This window comes from Dermacentor variabilis, unplaced genomic scaffold, assembly GCF_050947875.1.
Source record: "Dermacentor variabilis isolate Ectoservices unplaced genomic scaffold, ASM5094787v1 scaffold_14, whole genome shotgun sequence".
Lineage (NCBI taxonomy): Eukaryota > Metazoa > Arthropoda > Arachnida > Ixodida > Ixodidae > Dermacentor > Dermacentor variabilis.
In genome coordinates this window covers 5,906,022-5,924,537 of record NW_027460302.1, presented here as the reverse complement: position 1 = coordinate 5,924,537, position 18,516 = coordinate 5,906,022, and positions in this window count along the sequence as shown.

Genomic DNA, 18,516 nt, shown 5'->3' with positions numbered 1-18,516 from the left:
TAGCACATAGAAGTATTAAGCATATACTAGCGCACACCTGTAGCTCTGCCTAACGTGTAACAAACGCATACAGAGCGTGCTTGCACGGCAAGTGCGTATTCCCAAACTTGTTGCATACGTAAGCTATATTAAGACAAGAAAAAAAAAAAGCTCTGGAATAATGCAGCCCTGTGTAGGCATAACGATTAGATGATGCACAAGAGCTAAAAGACATGAGACAGCTCATATGGTATACGTCTGAATTTTTTTTATTAGAAAAAGTCAGAGCACAATCTCTGTTGATAGTGTTAGTGATGCAGAATTCAGAAGCACGAGCTTCGGATAAAACATGATCTTAATTAAAAAGATTTCGGTGCAAGATTTTCGCTTCAGTCGTAAACATGACAGTTAATGGACACATGTGTGTACATGCAGCTCTGCCCACTGTTACAGGCACACTCGATCGAGTCGTGCTCATAATGAAACTTTTTTTTTTTACGTAGGCATTCCAATTTGCGCAAAACATTCACCGCATACAAGGGCACATGAAATAGGATCGCACACTTCTGAATACTTCATCATAAAATGTCTCTTGCGAGATTTTTATATGTAACACTGCTTCTCTGTAGTCAGTTGTGTCATGATCTACTCATACTAAAAGCCGTAGTTACTGCTAAACAATAGTTATTTGTCATTGCACACTCTTTATGTGGCCAATAGCTTCTGTTCAAGGGCAGTTCTGGCTTTACATCAGGTCACGCTGTATTATGTGTATCAGAACTACTGATACACATACCTGTATAATGTATAAGTAGAATTGCTTGTATGAAGTAGTGGTTGCTTTTTTACTGAATACATATAGATATTTCTTTCAGATGGTGATGTGCAAGAGCTACGAAATGTGTAAACGTGTGCAATGTCATCAAGGGAGCATTGAAGATGTTTCATCGCTAAACACAAGCTCAATTGTTCAAATAAAAGTCAAGTTTCAACATCAAGCTGCGTCGGCTGCATAAAGTTCACTGAACTGGCTGGTTCTTTGCGACATGCGATGGCGACCACAAAAAGCATACAAGCTATGGCCAGCTTGAATCCCATTTATATGTAAACGTTTGCCTGTGGTTCCTGCTGGCCATGGCTCACTATCCCTATTGCACAATCGATGCCAGTTGCAATAGGAATTGGAACCTGTTCCAGTGTGGACCAACTGGGACCAGTTGCAATAGGAATCAACTGGGCCCAATTGCAATGGGGAACAACTGGGACCAGTTGCAATGGGGACCAACTGGGAATTGTTCCATAAACCAGTTGAACTGGAACCAGTTGCATTCCCAGTTGCAAATTTTCACCTGGAAATTAGTTGGCGTGTGTAGCATTGACAGTTGCCTTCAGGCACTCCAATTTTTCACTGTAATTCAGAGACTATGTGTTCTTTGCTGCCTCACCGAAGCGACGGAGGTATCTTTTAGACAGCATGGGCGGAACTGGCCAGCAGCTTGTTCTGAAAAGTCTCTCTGAGACCAGGTGGTCAAGACACGCTGAATCATGTAAGGTCATTCTGAAAAATTTAAGTGCAGTCTTGTGTTGCTTTGAAGCTATATCAAAGAACTAGAAAGACAACGGTGACACTAGGAACGAAGCGCACTCTCTCTTCAAGAAAATGACAAAACTAGAGATTGCATTCATGGCGATTTTCTGGAGTGAAATCTTGGAGCACTTTGACAAAACGACCGTAGCACTTCAGAAAACAGGCCTAGACATTTCAACTGCTGTAGACCTGCTGAGCTCTCTAGAAGGCTTTGTTAATTCTTTGCGACCTCTCTTTGATACCTTCGAAGAGAGGGCACACATGCTAAGTACCAATCAATGTTATCAGGATGAGGGCAAACGCATCGTTATCAGTAAGCACCCGGACGGAAAAAGCGATAGTGCGCTACAAGGTAGAAAAAAAGTTTATCGTAGAGACCTACAACGTTGTACTCGACAGTCTGGGCTCTACTTTGCGAGTGCGAAAGGCTGCCTACACTGAACTCTGCGAAAGGTTCGGATTCTTAAAATTGCTGACGGAAATTGGGAGCGAGGTCTCTCTGGCACAGCAGGCTGAGAAGTTGATGAAAACCTACAAAAATGATTTGGAGCCAGCATTTTCCGCTGAAATCGTTCAGTTTGCGAACTTTCTGCACAACTCTGTGTGCCAGGACACCTGGGAATAATGAAGTTGCTGCACAAAAGAAAGCTTATTGATGTGTTTCCGAACCTTTCTATTGCTTTGCGAATGCACTTAAGCATACCCGTTGCAAACTGTGAGACCAAACAATCGTTTTCCAAGTTGTCGCTGATGAAAAAATCGCCTTCGTTCGAGCCTTCTTGACGACAAGGTGAATTCGCTTGCTATCATGTCCATTGAAAGTGACCACCTCCGCGATCTATCCTTCGAACAGACTATATCTGATTTCGCCAAAGTGAAGGCGCGAAAGATGCCATTTTAAAAGAGGACTGTTTGCGCAATACATGAATAGTTGCAATAAGTTCGTTGTGTCGCCTCCCAGCCTCCACGTTGCCAATGAAACGCTGAGCAGCGTAATTCAAGATATGAAAATCTTCGTTGTTCGTCTCTTGTTTGTTTTTTGATACTCAGCGTGCTTATAAACAACTGTATTTTCGTTGTTTTTGATAGTGCCACCTTTATTTGGTGTCGTCCTTGCTTGTTTTACCTTTAACGAAAACATTTTCAAATAATGTTTTGTAATTGCAGTTGGTAATTTTCATCTATATTCTAGTGCATTTTTATGTTGTTTGTATTGCCTTAAGTATTGTATATGTCTATTGCATATTTATAGAGTAACGTGTATAACGATTACTGCAGTCTGATGCTTGAATTTTAATAAAGAATGTTTTTGATACAACTATGCATCTCCTCATGGGAATAAACTTAGTGTTGCAAACATAGCATAGCTTCAGAAGGACCGACATCTGAGCTGTGTTGTCTTTTCTACGTTCTTGTTCGTCTTGAGTGCACTAAACTTTTCCTTAAAGCCTAGCTTTTGCTGAAAACAGAATGCAGATTAATCACAAAGTGAACATATGTGTTGGTGTTACACCAGCACGCATTTCAAGCAAATTCTTTTCTTTTCCTTATAATAATAGCAATAATAATCCCGTTGATCGCACTTTGTTCTTTTTAATTTGGTGGAATTAAAATGAAACAACAAACAAAGGAAGTATTATTTGCAGGGGTGGACGAATAATTCAAGTTATGAATGTGAAAGGAATGTTACATGCTAACTATTTATATCTTAAAATAATTACCTGTTTGGCATTTTTGAATATGTAAAACTAGCCAAATATATTGCTATAACCAAGTGTTAACGTTGTTACTCAAGTGTCTGTCTGCTAACAAAGTATCCCAAATTATCACAAGTGAAGCAACATAAATTTTCGAGGCAATGCACAAACAAAATGGGTAATGCAAGCTTTGTTTTTGGTTTCATGGTGGAAGGCTACAGAACCCCAGATTTTAGCTTATCTGTAACAAAATTTATTGTCAGTCTAGTCATGTAAATTTTTTATAAGCAGATTTGTTTCATGCAACGCGTCCTTTTAGACGTTTTTACAGAAAGCAAGTCTTTCAGCAGCTTCTGTTTTCCATTTTCACCACTAATTATATTTTTGGGGGGCAACCATTTATTTAGAACTTTTTACAGCTAGTCATACAGCAGCTATTCATTCTTAGAAATGTTTGCCACCAGGCTCTAAAGATTTAGAGAGGCCGTTTGTGCAGTTTTTGAACGAAAAATAATAAACTTGTGTTTAAAGATAATCCTAATCTTCCCCGATATTTAGCTTTCTATTTTTTTACCAGTCAATGCAAGCATGGTGCTTAATTCCAAGATAAATATGCCTGCTGTAACTGTATGCATAATTGATTACTTACTATTCCTATTATAAAAATTGATATTTTCCAACCACTAATTATTCGCATTGAAGTAGTGAAAAGTTTTATGGCAGCCCGTCTGGTCTGGTAAGCAATGGTTCAACTGCGATGGCTCAACTGGAGCTTTGTTCACAATCATTGTGAAGAAGTCTGTCATGTGGGTGCCGCAACATGTTTTTTTTCTCGTCCAGTTTTCATTTGCTTATTATTATTATTATTTGAATTCATCTAGCGCTAAAGAGGTGGCAATATATAGTACTACTCTTTGCATTTAGTTTCCATTGCTGAGTTTTTTAATGTAACTTCATGTGCTACACAAGTACAGTGCAAATATTTTTATTCTTTCAAGGACGTCACAACTAGTGGAAGGTATTCTGCGCTAACATAATTATTTTGAGATTTCCTGTAAATATGTAGTCCTCATAAACAGTACCTAAATAATTTTGGCTTATGCTCTTATTCATCAACCATATAGGCTGCATCAACTTCCAACATCACTTGGTCTTGGCAAACTTGTGAGCTGACAAGTTTGAGCATGCAGTGACTTCCCTCCATATTTGTTTTGATGAAGGCTTGCCCTTTGGTGCTACTCCCGATCCATCCCCGTTTCCTGTGATTACCACTACGGGCTTCAAGGCACACACTCTCAGGAAAACTTTTCATGCACAAACCTGGTTCTTTCACACTTTTAGTTACTAAGACAGACATTGAAAGCAAGGATGGCGTAGCAGGCATGTTGGTTACAGAAGTGCTCTATTACATAGCTCTGTAAGTATTCACCTAGTGGACATCTCCATATCTTCTGCTGAAATCCTGATTAGCTGGGGGCGCCTGTCTCCTCATGCGTATCCCGGCCCAGCCGATCAGAACTTCCGCAGCAGATGAAATGGACATTTCGACTAGGTGGACACGGAATGCACCCCCTGTGCTCTGTCCTATCTTTCCACCCTTCTGCCTGTATTTTACTGAGTTAACTACTTGTTCAGCATGTTGGTCCCCTTACTTAATCTTCTAATAGCTCAACACCTAAATAGGTATACGCTACAATACTAGTATTCACCTAGTGGACATCTCCATATCTTCTGCTGAAATCCTGATTAGCTGGGGGCGCCTGTCTCCTCATGCGTATCCCGGCCCAGCCGATCAGAACTTCCGCAGCAGATGAAATGGACATTTCGACTAGGTGGACACGGAATGCACCCCCTGTGCTCTGTCCTATCTTTCCACCCTTCTGCCTGTATTTTACTTAATTAACTACTTGTTCAGCATGTTGGTCCCCTTACTTAATCTTCTAATAGCTCAACACCTAAATAGGTACCTTTATAGTGGACATCTCCATATCTTCTGCTGAAATCCTGATTAGCTGGGGGCGCCTGTCTCCTCATGCACAGGGGGTGCATTCCGTGTCCACCTAGTCGAAATGTCCATTTCATCTGCTGCCTACCTATAAGGTACTATAAACCGAAGATGTTAGTTTCGCGATTGCCACTGTTATGCACCATACAGGCTAAAGTAATGGCTTTACTGTAGCTTTCCAAGTTAACTTTACGGAACTTTAAATCTAGAGAAAGCAGAATATAAAAAAAGACTAGCATTTTTCTAATGTACGTGCCTCGCCCGCTGTGCTTTCTCGTGTTATTACAATCAATATATTCAACCCAAATGAAGTAAAAAGAAAAGGAAATTGTGACTAATTTCATTTCACGGTCTCTTTATTAAAGGTATAGCGAGATGTTTTAATTGCATTACCAGTTGTTACTCACGTTTTGATCTTAATCTTCATTTCTAATGATCCAAATAGGGCTACAACTGTTCACTCATCCACAGCTACCAAAGCCTTATGGTAACTTTGGAAGCTCTCTGAACTGAGTAAATGCTACGCATAGCATAATTTCTGAATACATTTTCCCGGCAGCCTTTAACATTTATAGTTGCTCATCAAAGCCAGCATTTCTCTTGTGACCACCTTTAATGAGCTTGTGGTAATGTATGCTTAACATGAAAGATCCGTACTTTGTAGTGCTAGTATGCTCTATCTTAGTATATTGTTTTATGTGAAAATTGCTGTCATACAAGCCTGACAAATGCGGCAATAACCATTGGTGTTTGCTATTTTGCCTTCTGTTTCAATTTCACTGCATCTATGCATTTTACCAGTGCACCAGTAGAAAGGGTTCAAGGCTGTTTTTAAGACACTCGCGAGCACTTAATTATCACGATCAATGCTCCATATAAATGGTTTTGCTGAAGAGAATAAAGGAATACAAGCATATATAAACAACGAGGAATGTGGGTAGGAATACTTTATTTTCAGCACACATCTTTTATGAGATTATGTTATACTACTAAAATCTGCATATTTAATAAAATTACACCGCTCTGCTTCACTCCACGCTAAGTGCTAGTATGCTGTACCACAAAGTCAAACCAAGACATGGGATGTTCAGTCTATGAAAATGAAAACGAGTTTGAAACATTAGCGTTTAAAAACAAAAGCACACTCTAAGAAAATAAACACAGCACAACAACAAATCCGATGAATCGGAATTACCTTTGAGAGCAAACATGCAGTTTCTATGGCATAGTGAAGAAAACTTATTCCTCCGGCTTTTTTTCTGTGCGTGCGAAAAGATGAAAGCACATGTGTTCTGACCCATTTTGCGTATCTGTCACCTTTTCACACACACAAAAAAATGTCTCAACGAGCCCAAATGTCTTTGCATATCCATTTCTCTTCTCTAATGCCATGATATCTACAGTTCAAGGCTGTAGCAATGCTTAGCTTTAATGATCGAACCAATACCAGCTACATGCACTGTGCTGTAGCTGGTAGCAAGCTAACTTACATGGCTATGTATGTTAGGTTGATACACAGCACATTCATGTGCTATATACATTTGATCTTGATTGTAGGCGAGATAAATAAAAAGAAGGTATGTCAATAAGAATGTTCCCTGAGGAGCTATGCAGAAGGGCTCTCCCATTTGGAGAGAAGCCGTGTGCAACTGCAGTGAGCAAGAATACAGCTTAGAGAGCATTTAAAATCTAGGATCTAAATATGCTACAAATTTTTCCGAGTTTGGAAATCTAGATGTCAAAGGTGGCACACACTTAAACATGTCTGCTCAGACTGGTAACGCTATATATCGCCTTGTTTGATAAAATATGCCCTACCACTGATCTCCCAAGCTGAGGTTACTCCAGTTGCAAGTGCAAATCACTCAATTATGTCTAGGGCACACTTGAGCAAAAGGTAGCCAAAATTTCTGCACCACTGAGGTCTATTTCCTGACATCTGATTTCTTCTCAGAAACCTATCTCTCTAAAAAAAAGCTTTGACAACAATATAACCCCAACCTCTTTAGAAAACCCATCGCACTGGCCCTTGAACACTAATTACGCAGTGGCTCCTTGCGATGTAATGTTATGTATGTCAGTACCTTACAAAGTACAGGAAAATTTAATAATGGCAGCATGACAGGCACACAACAAATCAAAGGGATAAACATCACGCAGGATGCCATCAATGTTCATTTCTCCATTTCAATCTAGATGTTTTTAGCAGTGAATACATGTTCTCATCAAACTGAGGGTCACAATATCAGAAAAGCAAAGGGCAAGGGTTTTTACATTATAAACTGACAAATGTGCTTTAGTATGTTTCGCCGCAATACAGGATGTGTTTTGTAGTGAACAATCAAGTAAAGTTTCGGCTAACTATGGCGGGTGTGTCTTGCAGTGAGGCATCTTCAGTATTGCGGTAAAGCGTATTGATAGTGACAAGAGCTAACCTGGCATGTATGGCTTTAGCCAACAAAAGTTGTCGAAACATCATCGTGCCGCGAAAATCTGCTTTGTTGAGACTAAAACATTGGGTTCGTTGCTGACTGAAACCCTACATTCCCAATTCGCCTAAATCCTTCCCACTATCGGCATGCTTCACCGCAACACACAAATATGTTGCGGTGATAACGGTGGTCGACCAAGCTGGTGGAAATGTTTCGACAGGGGACTTTGCCTTCATCAGGGAAATTGCATGCTTTCCTTGGCAGTTTTCATATATGTGACTCTCCCCCTCCTAACAGGGGAGATTTAGCTTGGAAGACCTTTGCCAAGTGACATACCGACAAGCGTTTGGTAGTGGCTGGTAGAGAGGCAGGAGTCTAAAAAGCGTTGCAAAATTCGGTTTCGTAATGTTAGTTTCGCCGCAGTACAAATATGTTAAACGGTTAGCTATACAAAATGTTTTGCGGTGAAGCATAGCAAGCGTGCCTGGCCTTTGATGCAAAGCAGCTTCTCAAGATGTACGCTGATCTCGTGGCTAGTTATGCAGATCCACGCTTGCGAGTGAGTTCCCTGCGTTCGGTGGTCTCCCAGTACGGGACATACAAAATGACATTGATTGACTGTTGTAAATGGGCGATGGTACTACAGGTGCAAAAGCGTCGTCTCGCTTTCAAAACTGCGCTCGGCTAAAAAGAACACCTTGACTTGCATATGACCAAGGCAGTTGGGCAGGAAACTGCGAAATTACGTAGCTGTTATGGAAGAAATCAACAGTTCAGAAAAAATGACCGTTAAAACATTGGCTTACGAGGTCGACAAACCAACGGTTCAAAGCGTCACAGCGGCGTCCAAAATAGCTCTGAAGGCCTGCCAGTAAACTTATTAGGCGCCTCGGCGCGCGTAATGTAACAGGACACGGCGGTTGCGCGCGTACATCATTAAGGAACACATTATAAATCTTCCGGGACAGTGGCCCTTCTTCACTTTTGACATGCTTCACTGCAATACTTTTGGGTGTGCTTCACCGCGTAACGTAAGTCTACTGCGACTTCAGGACGCCGATTTATTCAACCCATCTTGCGAGGCAGGTCCGTCTATCACGCTTGACAACGTTTGACCACACTTACTGTGTTAATTTAGTTTATTCTTTCTAATTTTCTTATCATAGTGACCCTGTATCACGCAGTAGCAGAGCTGGTGCCGCGTCTTAACTGCGTCAGGAAAGGTAAGCGTGTATGCAGCAGGCACGGCGGCGCTTTCTCTTATTGGGAAACTTCAAGAGACGCTCTTCCGTGCAGCGATGCCATTTGTCGTATTAAAAGAATGCAGGTGATGATTAAATGAGCTGCAGCAAAGCGGTAAAATAAGCAGTGGTAATGCTGTTCTACGACCATCTTGCTCGACCGAGATGCTCTTAGAAAAAAAGCGCGATGTAACACGATCTGACACAACAGCTCGTCGTGCCAGTATTTTCTTACGTCCTCGTTCTTTCGCGCATCCTTCCCTGAACCAGAATGGTTCTGCACCCGCCGTGGTTGCTCAGTGGCTATGGTGTTAGTCTGCTGATCACGAGGTCGCGGGATCGAATCCCGGCCACAGCAGCCGCTTTCGATAGGGGAGAAATGCGGAAACACCCGTGTTCTTAGATTTAGGTGCACGTTAAAGAACCAGAGGTGGTCGAAATTTCCGGAGCCCTCCACTAGGGCGTGCCTCATAATCAAAGTGGTTAAAACCCCATAATTTTTTTTTGAATGGTTCTGTGCAGTGTGCACGCATTGAGGATCCTGACGGAGGCATTACCACTCACATGCGCAGCTCTATACCCACGAAACACAGAACCTCTTAAAAACCTATTGAAACGGTTACAAACGGCTATAGACTTCTTGGTCTATGATAAGACTGAAAATACAATTTTTTCTAAACATAATCCCAGCACCCGGAATATGCTAGTATAAGTTCTATCTGCGGTAAAACCTACTACTGGTGTCACCAGTGTCTATTTTGGTAAACACATTCAGAACGTCTAATTCAATAACTTTTTAAAATCTCTTTGTCTAAAAGTGCATAAAATGCCAAACGGCGTGTTAAAAGTGCGGCAACCGTCGGCGTTAACGAATAAAAGACGCCACAGACAAATATAACTCGTAGGAAGCAACATAATAAGTTGGCTTTTGTGTTTTGTAATATCATACCAGAACTTCAATAATCAAGGGCGTGTTATTGTTTTCCATACGGGGCGCGCACACGACGCCTAGAAACTATTCTATGATCGCGCAGCAGGTACTAACAACAGCAGGAGCGAAACGCCGGTGTCGCAGTGATGACCGCAGCGGTGTCACAGAGCCACCGCACTGCGATCACTTCGGCGGTGTGACGTCAGCCTGCAGATAAAACACGAGCACACTTCTTTGGCTGTCATCCCGCACTTATCACAAAAGTCATGTGACTAGCGCTTCTGTATATATTGCACATCATCGGAATAAACTTTATCACCGCCCTACGATGCGTGTCTGACATGGTGTCAGGAGTGGGGTGGGCCGCTCCCGAAATAGACCGTCAGGGGCGTATGCAGTCCGACAGAGCGGAGCAGTAGCTTGCAAGTGGTGCAAGTCTTCACGGAAGGCACGGCAGCAACGAGCGTCCAGCAACGAGCAACAATGGCTGGGATAAAGCCTCCGCAGCCATTTGATATTTCCACAACGCAGCAGACTGGCCCTCTTGGATTGAGGAATTCGAAGACTACAGCTTCGCATCCGGTCTCAGCGAGAAAACGGAAGAAATTCAAGTAAGAACCCTTCTTTACACAATGGGCCGGAAGGCAAGAGAGATTCTTCGCTCGTTAGCGGTAAAAGACGAAGACCTGAAGACTTTCAAGGTCTTAAAGGCAAAGTTTGAAGCCTATTTCGTTCACACGAAGAACACAGTGTATGAGAGCGCCCGTTTTAACAGACGTCGTCAACAGCCAGGGGAAACTGTAGACGAATTTGCAACCGACCTCCACAAGTTAGCAGAGCGATGCGACTTCGATAACATGAAGGACCGTTTAATAAGGGATCGCTTTGTAGTTGGCCTTCTAGAGGAAGCGCTGTCGGAAGAGCTTCAAATGGACCCTAAGCTAACATTGGCCACCGCATTAGCAAGGGCCTGAACAAGCGAAACGACAAAGCAGCAGCAAGCAGACTTGAAACAGCGAGAAGGTACGAGCGCCGAAACATATGTTGCAGTGGTAAAGAACAAGAAAACAGAACAGAAGAATGGAATGCTACACTTGCGCGTCGCAAGAAGACCGCTTCTGTAAAAAGCTGCACTTATTGCGCAGGTTCGATGCACCCGCGAACTAGTTGCCCAGCGAAGCAACAAAAATTCTTTTACTGCCAGAAGCTAGGGCATTTCGAAAAGGCTTGTCGAATTAAAAACAGAGAAAGAAAAAATTGAAGGCTTATCAAGGTTAAGCCCAGTGGATGCGAAGCATCCACTGGGCTTAACCTTAGCGTATCCTTAGCGTTTGGAGGCATCTTGACCGCATACACGCCCGGCGCAAAGACGCTGGCGCGGTTGCGGGCACAGAGACTGACGCGACGGCGGGCGCGCGCCACTTCATCCCTGGCGTGACGTCACATATCACGTGATGCAGCGATGGTGGCGCCGCGTCGCGCGCGACGGCGCGAACCGAAGCGTGGAGGCCTCCGCCGGGCGACGTCCGACGGCGCGATATGAGGCCCCATCTGCAGCCGGTGTGACGTCATTACGTGACGTCACATCATGTGATCTCACTTCAGGGTCAATGGTGGCCACCGCCGGGAGGCGACCGACGGCGCGATATGAGGCCCCAGCTGCTGCCGGTGTGACGTCATCACGTGACGTCATGTCACGTGACCTACTTGAAGGTCACTTGAAGGTCAATGGTGGCCACCGCCGGGAGGCGACCGACGGCGCGATATAAGGCCCCATCTGCAGCCTGTGTGACGTCATCACGTGACGTCATGTCACGTGACCCCACTTCAGGGTCAATGGTGGCCACCGCCGGGCGTCGCGCGAAGGCCCGAAACCTACGTTAATATGCTTCGCATAAAACTTGACGGGGTAACGGCACCGGGCTGCCCAGATAACGGCTGCCCAGATAACGAGCGCCAATTCCTCGGCACAGTTACACCGCGACAAAGCAAGTTGTCTGCGCACTTCGTGACGGTACAGATAAACGGCCATGAAGTAAAAATGAAAGTCGATACTGGAGCAGAAGTCACGGTCGTGGGGGAAAATTTCCCAGGAATGCCAAGCTATCTTGAGAAAGCAGGAAATCTAAGGGGACCAAGTGGCGCAAGCATTGACACGTGCGGAAAGTTTCAAGCCGAAATCGCATGGAAGGACAATCGCTGCGAGCAGACAGTGTATGTCGTAAAAAACTTGCACATGCCTTTACTAGGGCTACCTGCAATAAATGCCCTTGGGGTAGTTCGATTTTTAGACGAACTAGAAACGTCCGACGAGGTCGCGAGACAGTACCCAGGGCTATTTCAAGGAATCGGATCTATAGCAGGAGAGCACACGATACGGTTGGCAGAAAATGCAATCCCCCACGCAGTGTCAACCCCGCGCAGGATTCCTATCCCGATGAAGCAAGCGGTTAAGGAGGAACTTGACAGGCTTGAGCGGGAAGGCATGATTAGGAAGGTCGAGGATCCGACGGAATGGTGTGCGCCAATTGTGCCGGTTTTGAAGCCATCCGGCTCAGTAAGGATTTGCGTCGACCTCACTCAACTAAATAACTTCGTAAGAAGAGAGCGCTTCCAATTGCCAACCGTAGAGCAGATCATGGGAAGCTTTCAGGAAGCCTCTGTGTTCTCGAAACTAGACGCAAGCTCAGGATTTTACCAAATCCAACTTGCGGAGTCGTGCCAAACACTCACCACTTTCATAACACCATACGGCAGGTACTGCTATCGCAGACTACCGTTTGGTATAACCTCGGCACCAGAAGTTTTTCAGAGGAAGTTTACGCAAGTCTTGGAAGGATTAGACTGTGTTTTGAACTACATGGACGATATTCTTGTGTTCGGCGCAAATAAGTCAGAGCACGACTCTCGCTTACACAAGGTGCTCGGAAGACTACAGCGGGAAGGAGTGACGCTGAACAAAGAAAAATGCTGTTTTTCAGTGCAAGAAGTATCCTTCCTTGGCATGATCTTTGGCGCTGGTGGCGTGCGGCCGCATCCTGAAAAAGTGCGGGCCATCACAGAATTTCCGAGGCCGCAGAACGTAACGGAAGTTCGCTCTCTTCTGGGAATGATGAACCATCTTGCTAGGTTTCTTCCAGATGCAGCGTCTATGAGCGCGCCTCTACGCAGCCTTCTGTGCAAGGACAATGGGTGGTCGTGGGGACCGCTACAGGAACAAGCGTTTTGCAAAATCAAGGAAACCATCAGCTCGGACAGGTGCCTCGCCATGTACCACCCTCTCTACGAGACAATAGTCTCGGCTGATGCTTCATCGTATGGTCTTGGTGCTGTATTATTTCAGATCCAACCATCCGGGGAACGACGACCGGTTGCTTATGCCTCGAGATCGCTGACAAAGACGGAACAAAAATATTCTCAAATAGAGAAGGAGGCGTTAGCTCTGACGTGGGCAGCTGAACGTTTCGACGAATTTTTAAGAGGTATGAAATTTTTGTTCGAAACAGATCACAAGCCTCTACTTCCGTTGCTCGGTCGTGATCCTCTGGACGCGATGCCGCCTCGCATGGAAAGATTCAGAATGCGTTTGATGAGGTACTGCTTCACACTAACGCACGTTCCCGGCAAAAGCATTGCGACAGCCGACACCTTATCAAGAGTACGAGCGAACGCTACTAACCATACTCTAGGCGCCTTGACAGACTCAGACGTATCTGCCAGGCACGTACCCAGGATTTTTTTTCGGGGGGGCCCCAACCCAAGGTAGCTTTTCTATGCAAATGAGGGGGGGGGTACCTTTACTAGTACAAATGTCAATAACGCCCACCATTCGCCATAAAAACGCGTAAACCCACAAAAAAGAAATGAAATAAGGTGTATTTTACAGGTACGCCTGTGCGATACGCCTCTCTTTTACTTGGCAAACAAAGAACCACGCCAAATGGACTTGCGCAGGAACAACACTGCGAAGAACAAGTAAAGAAGAGAAACTGTAAAATAAAGATTGCTTTAGTAGAATAGAACTTTAAAAACAGTAGTTGGAAACAAAGGCACACGGACCGCGCGAAGTTGTGTTACTCCGCCAGCCAATGACAGAAGCAAAAAAAAAAAAAATCGTCGTCATGCGGCCTTTTCAACATGACGCCGTACTTGATACCTCCGGAGCGTCTGCTGTTCTTCAAAAGTCTTTTCATCGGCGGAAACAATGAGGTGTGCAACAGACATGGACAAAATGTATCGACTCTGAGCATTTCACTATTCAAAAGTCTGCTGTGCAGTTCATGTCACTGCTGAACCCGTTTTACTCATGAAACTTCACTGCCAACTGAAGTGAAACTTCACAACAAATAGTTGTTGCGAAGCAAGCATGTTATTTCAGTGCAATAATGAATTAGGCATTCGCCATTCAACTATAATAGGCGAGGAGAAAGGTATAAAATTACACGCTAATAATTTTATTTTTGTAGCTACCGCCTTATTTGGGTAACAGAAGAGGTTTGAAGCACGAATTATTTGCAGCCTCGCGGAGGAACAGTGGCTGGCGGCTATGAGGGCGCGGGCAGGGCCGGTATTTTGTAGCGATGCCTTTTCCGGTTCTATGCTTTTTCAGGCTTTTCGCGCTTGGCCAGTGGTCAGAGCGACGGTCTACCCTCATTATCAACGGGATCAGGCGGCCGTGTGTGGTGGATGATAAGAATAGCATAGAATAAGGCATAAGGCATCCCTACAATATAGCGGCCCAGGGCTTCATTGCAGACTTAGGAGCACCCGAGCTAAAGCTTCCTCTTATCTAAATACATGTAAAAGGAGAATTCGTTTTTCTCAGCAACAACTGCACCAAATGTGACGAGGTTTGTTGCATTTAAAAGAAAAACTTAAACTCTAGTGACTGTTCGTTTCGAATTTTCGCTTTATATTGCCAATTTTCATTGAAAATTATCAAAATCGAAAATTTTTAGAAAACGAGACTATCAAGTTTACAACTGTCTTTCGGCAACAAAAAATGATAACAATTCTGTGAATTGAATCTAATAGTACATATAAAGCGCACAAAAGTGATATGTTACATATGAATATAAAAAAATTTAGTAATATGTAAATACACCTTTTGCAGAACCCTTGTAAACAATGTAACAAATTCATGTAAGATGTAAAATTATGTATCGAATTTGTCCGCTTTGAATGGTCTAACCGATGCCATTTACAGAACCGCGATATCTGTTCTTGACGCAGAGCTATGGATTTGTAAACTTCGTGCTTCTATATTTTTCAAACTGTCGAATATTTGAAAATCTTTTTAACAAAATTCAGGCACTAAATCGAAATTCCGCTTGAAACAGTCACTAGAATTTAACTGTCTCTCTCAAATGCAACAAATTTCAGTAAAATCGGTTAAGGGGTTATCTCAGAAAAACGTTTTTGCGTTTTACGTGTATTTGAATAGGCCGCCTCGGAGTTGGGCCCGAGCTAAAGCTTATTCTTAAATTGTATCCGACTATAGCAGCGTTTTTTGAATTATCTCTGGAAGAAATATACAGAAATATATATTTGCAGAACAATCGCAGCTCTTTCGGATCCCTCGTTTACTGCTCTAACAAGTTAAGTGCCACAACCAACTCTTATTGTTATTTGGGAAGTTACGTAACGAGTAGCAGGCTAGAGCGCCTTAGCTCAGGCCGACCTCTCTGCCTTCTTTCAATTAAAGTCTCCCTCTCTACGTAACGATGCGTCGCCGCCAGTCGCGTACAACCGAATATGGTGAAAAAAAAAATTAAATTATGGGGTTTTATGTGCCAAAACCACTTTCCGATTATGAGGCACGCCGTAGTGGAGGACTCCGTAAATTTTGACTGCCTGAGGTTCTTTAACGTGTACCTAAATCTAAGTACCACGGGTGTTTTCGCATTTCGCCCCCATCGAAATGCGGCCGCAGTAGCCGGGGTTCGATCCCGCGATCTCGTGCTCAGCAGCCTAACACCATAGCCACTGAGCAACCACGGCGAGTGTCACGTATATATGGCGCAGGAAGCTGCGACTCTACACGTACTGCGCCTACCACGGAAGGTTAGAAAAACATCTACATAAGTACAGCAGAGAAGTGGCAACGTTAAGCGGCTCGAATGATAACTGTAGAAGCGTCATTCAGAACACACGGAATTGTCCTCCACTTCCGGCGGCGTTTTCTCTACTCCCTTTTTAAATAAAAAGATACTGATCCATGAATATTTTCATAAGCAATGGTTGCATTTGCTAATTTTCGCTTTTCCTTCCTGTTTGGCTGTTGCCTTGGCTATCTCCCTCAGTACATCACTTAATTTCTCAAGTCCTTGCGACTCTTGTTTCCAGTTGGCAATTTTGCACGAAAAGAGCTGTAGAATTAGGGAAAAACCAGACGAGTTAACAGGTGAGTCATATTAATTTGCCCATAAGTTTCAAGATTATTACAGGGCTTGATGATGAATGCTATCCCGCATTATTTTATTTTCCACCTTATCTAACCCATATCACGGGTATATGGTTCCGAGAATCTGTCAGCGTCGCGGCGAGCCGTCACTCGAGGAAATATCGAAACAAAAAGAAAACTTAAACGTAATTGGCGTTTTCTCTGGCCGCAACTCGTTCCACGTGCATACAGACCAGCTCACCACGAACTGAATCCCTTTCCCGGTTCCTGGATCAGTCTACACGAAGAAGCTTGAACTTACGAAGCAACAACGATGGGCGTGACCGTTGAATAGACGGTAACAACTGAATGCATCTCGAGTTAATCGCGCAGGCACAGAATTGACGAGGAAACTGGCCATCACATCCCAGGAGACGCCGATAACTACCGCCATCCAAAAGGAGTGAAAAAGGCAGCAAAATGTTGACCGCCGAATAACTGTCAAGTCGCAACATTGATTTGGCGGCGCCTTAGGAATGTGTGTGAGAATTGGTGGCGTGAGCGGGGAGTGGGGGGGGGGGGGGTATGCGTCTAAATTTCGTGGGGGTTGGGGCCCGGGCCCCCCCTTGGGTACGTGCCTGGTATCTGCTTTCGTCGATGGAATCGTTCAGGGCCTACCGGCTACAGAAAGCATGCTTAATCTCATACGAGCTGAGCAACAAAAAGACCAGGAATGCTTGTCATTGCTGAAAGCCTGCCACCACGGGTGGCCAAGAAAGGCTCCCAGACGTTTTGAGGCAATTTTGGCCCGTCCGTGCTAACATTTCAGTTTGCAAGAACCTGTTGCTGAAAGATGCTCGCATTATTGTTCCGCGAAGTCTGCGGAAGGAAATGATCGAACGACTACACGAAGGGCACCAAGGTATCGTTCGCTGCAGAGCAAAGGCAAAGGAATCTGTTTGGTCGCCGGGGCTCAGCAAAGAGATAGCAAAAGCTGTAGCTGATTGCCATGTGTGTGCGAGTGAACGTGTTCAGTTCGCGGAACCAATGATTCCCTCGGAAACGACAGAGCTACCATGGCAAAAAGTCGGCGTGGACTTATTTGAAATAAAATGCGCCGTGTATCTTGTTGTTGTGGATTATCATTCCAGATATCCAGAGCTGGCCTTGCTGAAAGGCGATACGTCATCAGAAGCGGTTATCAACCATCTGAAGAGCATCTTCGCCAGGCACGGCATCCCAAACACCGTGGTATCCGATAACGGACCACAATTTGTCTCGTTTGCTTTCAAGCATTTTTCAAGCGTGTACGGGTTCAAGCACGTCACAACTAGCCCGCTCTTCCCGCAAGCCAACGGCGAAGCTGAGCGCATGGTAAGAACGATAAAGCTACTTTTGAAGAAAGCAGAGGACCCCTACATTTCTTTGCTGAACTACCGGAACTCGCCGGGTCCCACAGGTTACAGTCCAGCACAACTTTTGATGAGCCGTCGATTGCGCTCAAGATTACCTTGCGTTCAATCTCTGCTAAAACCCTGTGTCGTTAGCTCTTCGTGGCAGAAAATGGATGAGGAATACAGAAACAGGCAGAAAAGATACTTTGACAAGCGTCATGCTGCCAGGTCTTTGCCCAGACTTTCTGCAGGAAATGGAGTGTGGCTGAAAGACAAGGGTGCTCCCGGAACTATCCTGCGGCTGTCCCAAACGCCACGGTCCTACTGGGTGGGGACCGACAAAGGCGCCGTTCGCTGGAACAGACGATATCTCCTCCTACTGCCAGAGACGGGAGACGATGACAGTGTTCCATCGGCGGTTCAACGGGATCACCATCAAGAAGAGATCGACGTAACACCGAAGCCACAAGTTCCCGAACTGCCCGCCAAATTACCGGCTACAACGCCAGTGAAGTATGCTGGTGTGCAGCAGCCGTCGGATGGTCACGCCAGCGAAACCACCGGACATCGTAGAACCACCCGCTGCGGTCGCATAATCAAGACGCCGAAACGACTTGGAGTTAATGATTAACTATGAACTGTGTTGTTGAGTTATTGTGAATGTACTTAGCTTGCAAAAAGGGAAAGATGTGACGTCAGCCTGCAGATAAAACACGAGCACACTTCTTTGGCTGTCATCCCGCACTTATCACAAAAGTCATGTGACTAGCGCTTCTGTATATATTGCACATCATCGGAATAAACGGGGAATTCCCTTTATCACCGCCCTACGATGCGTGTCTGACAGGCGGCAGTCAAGTAGACACG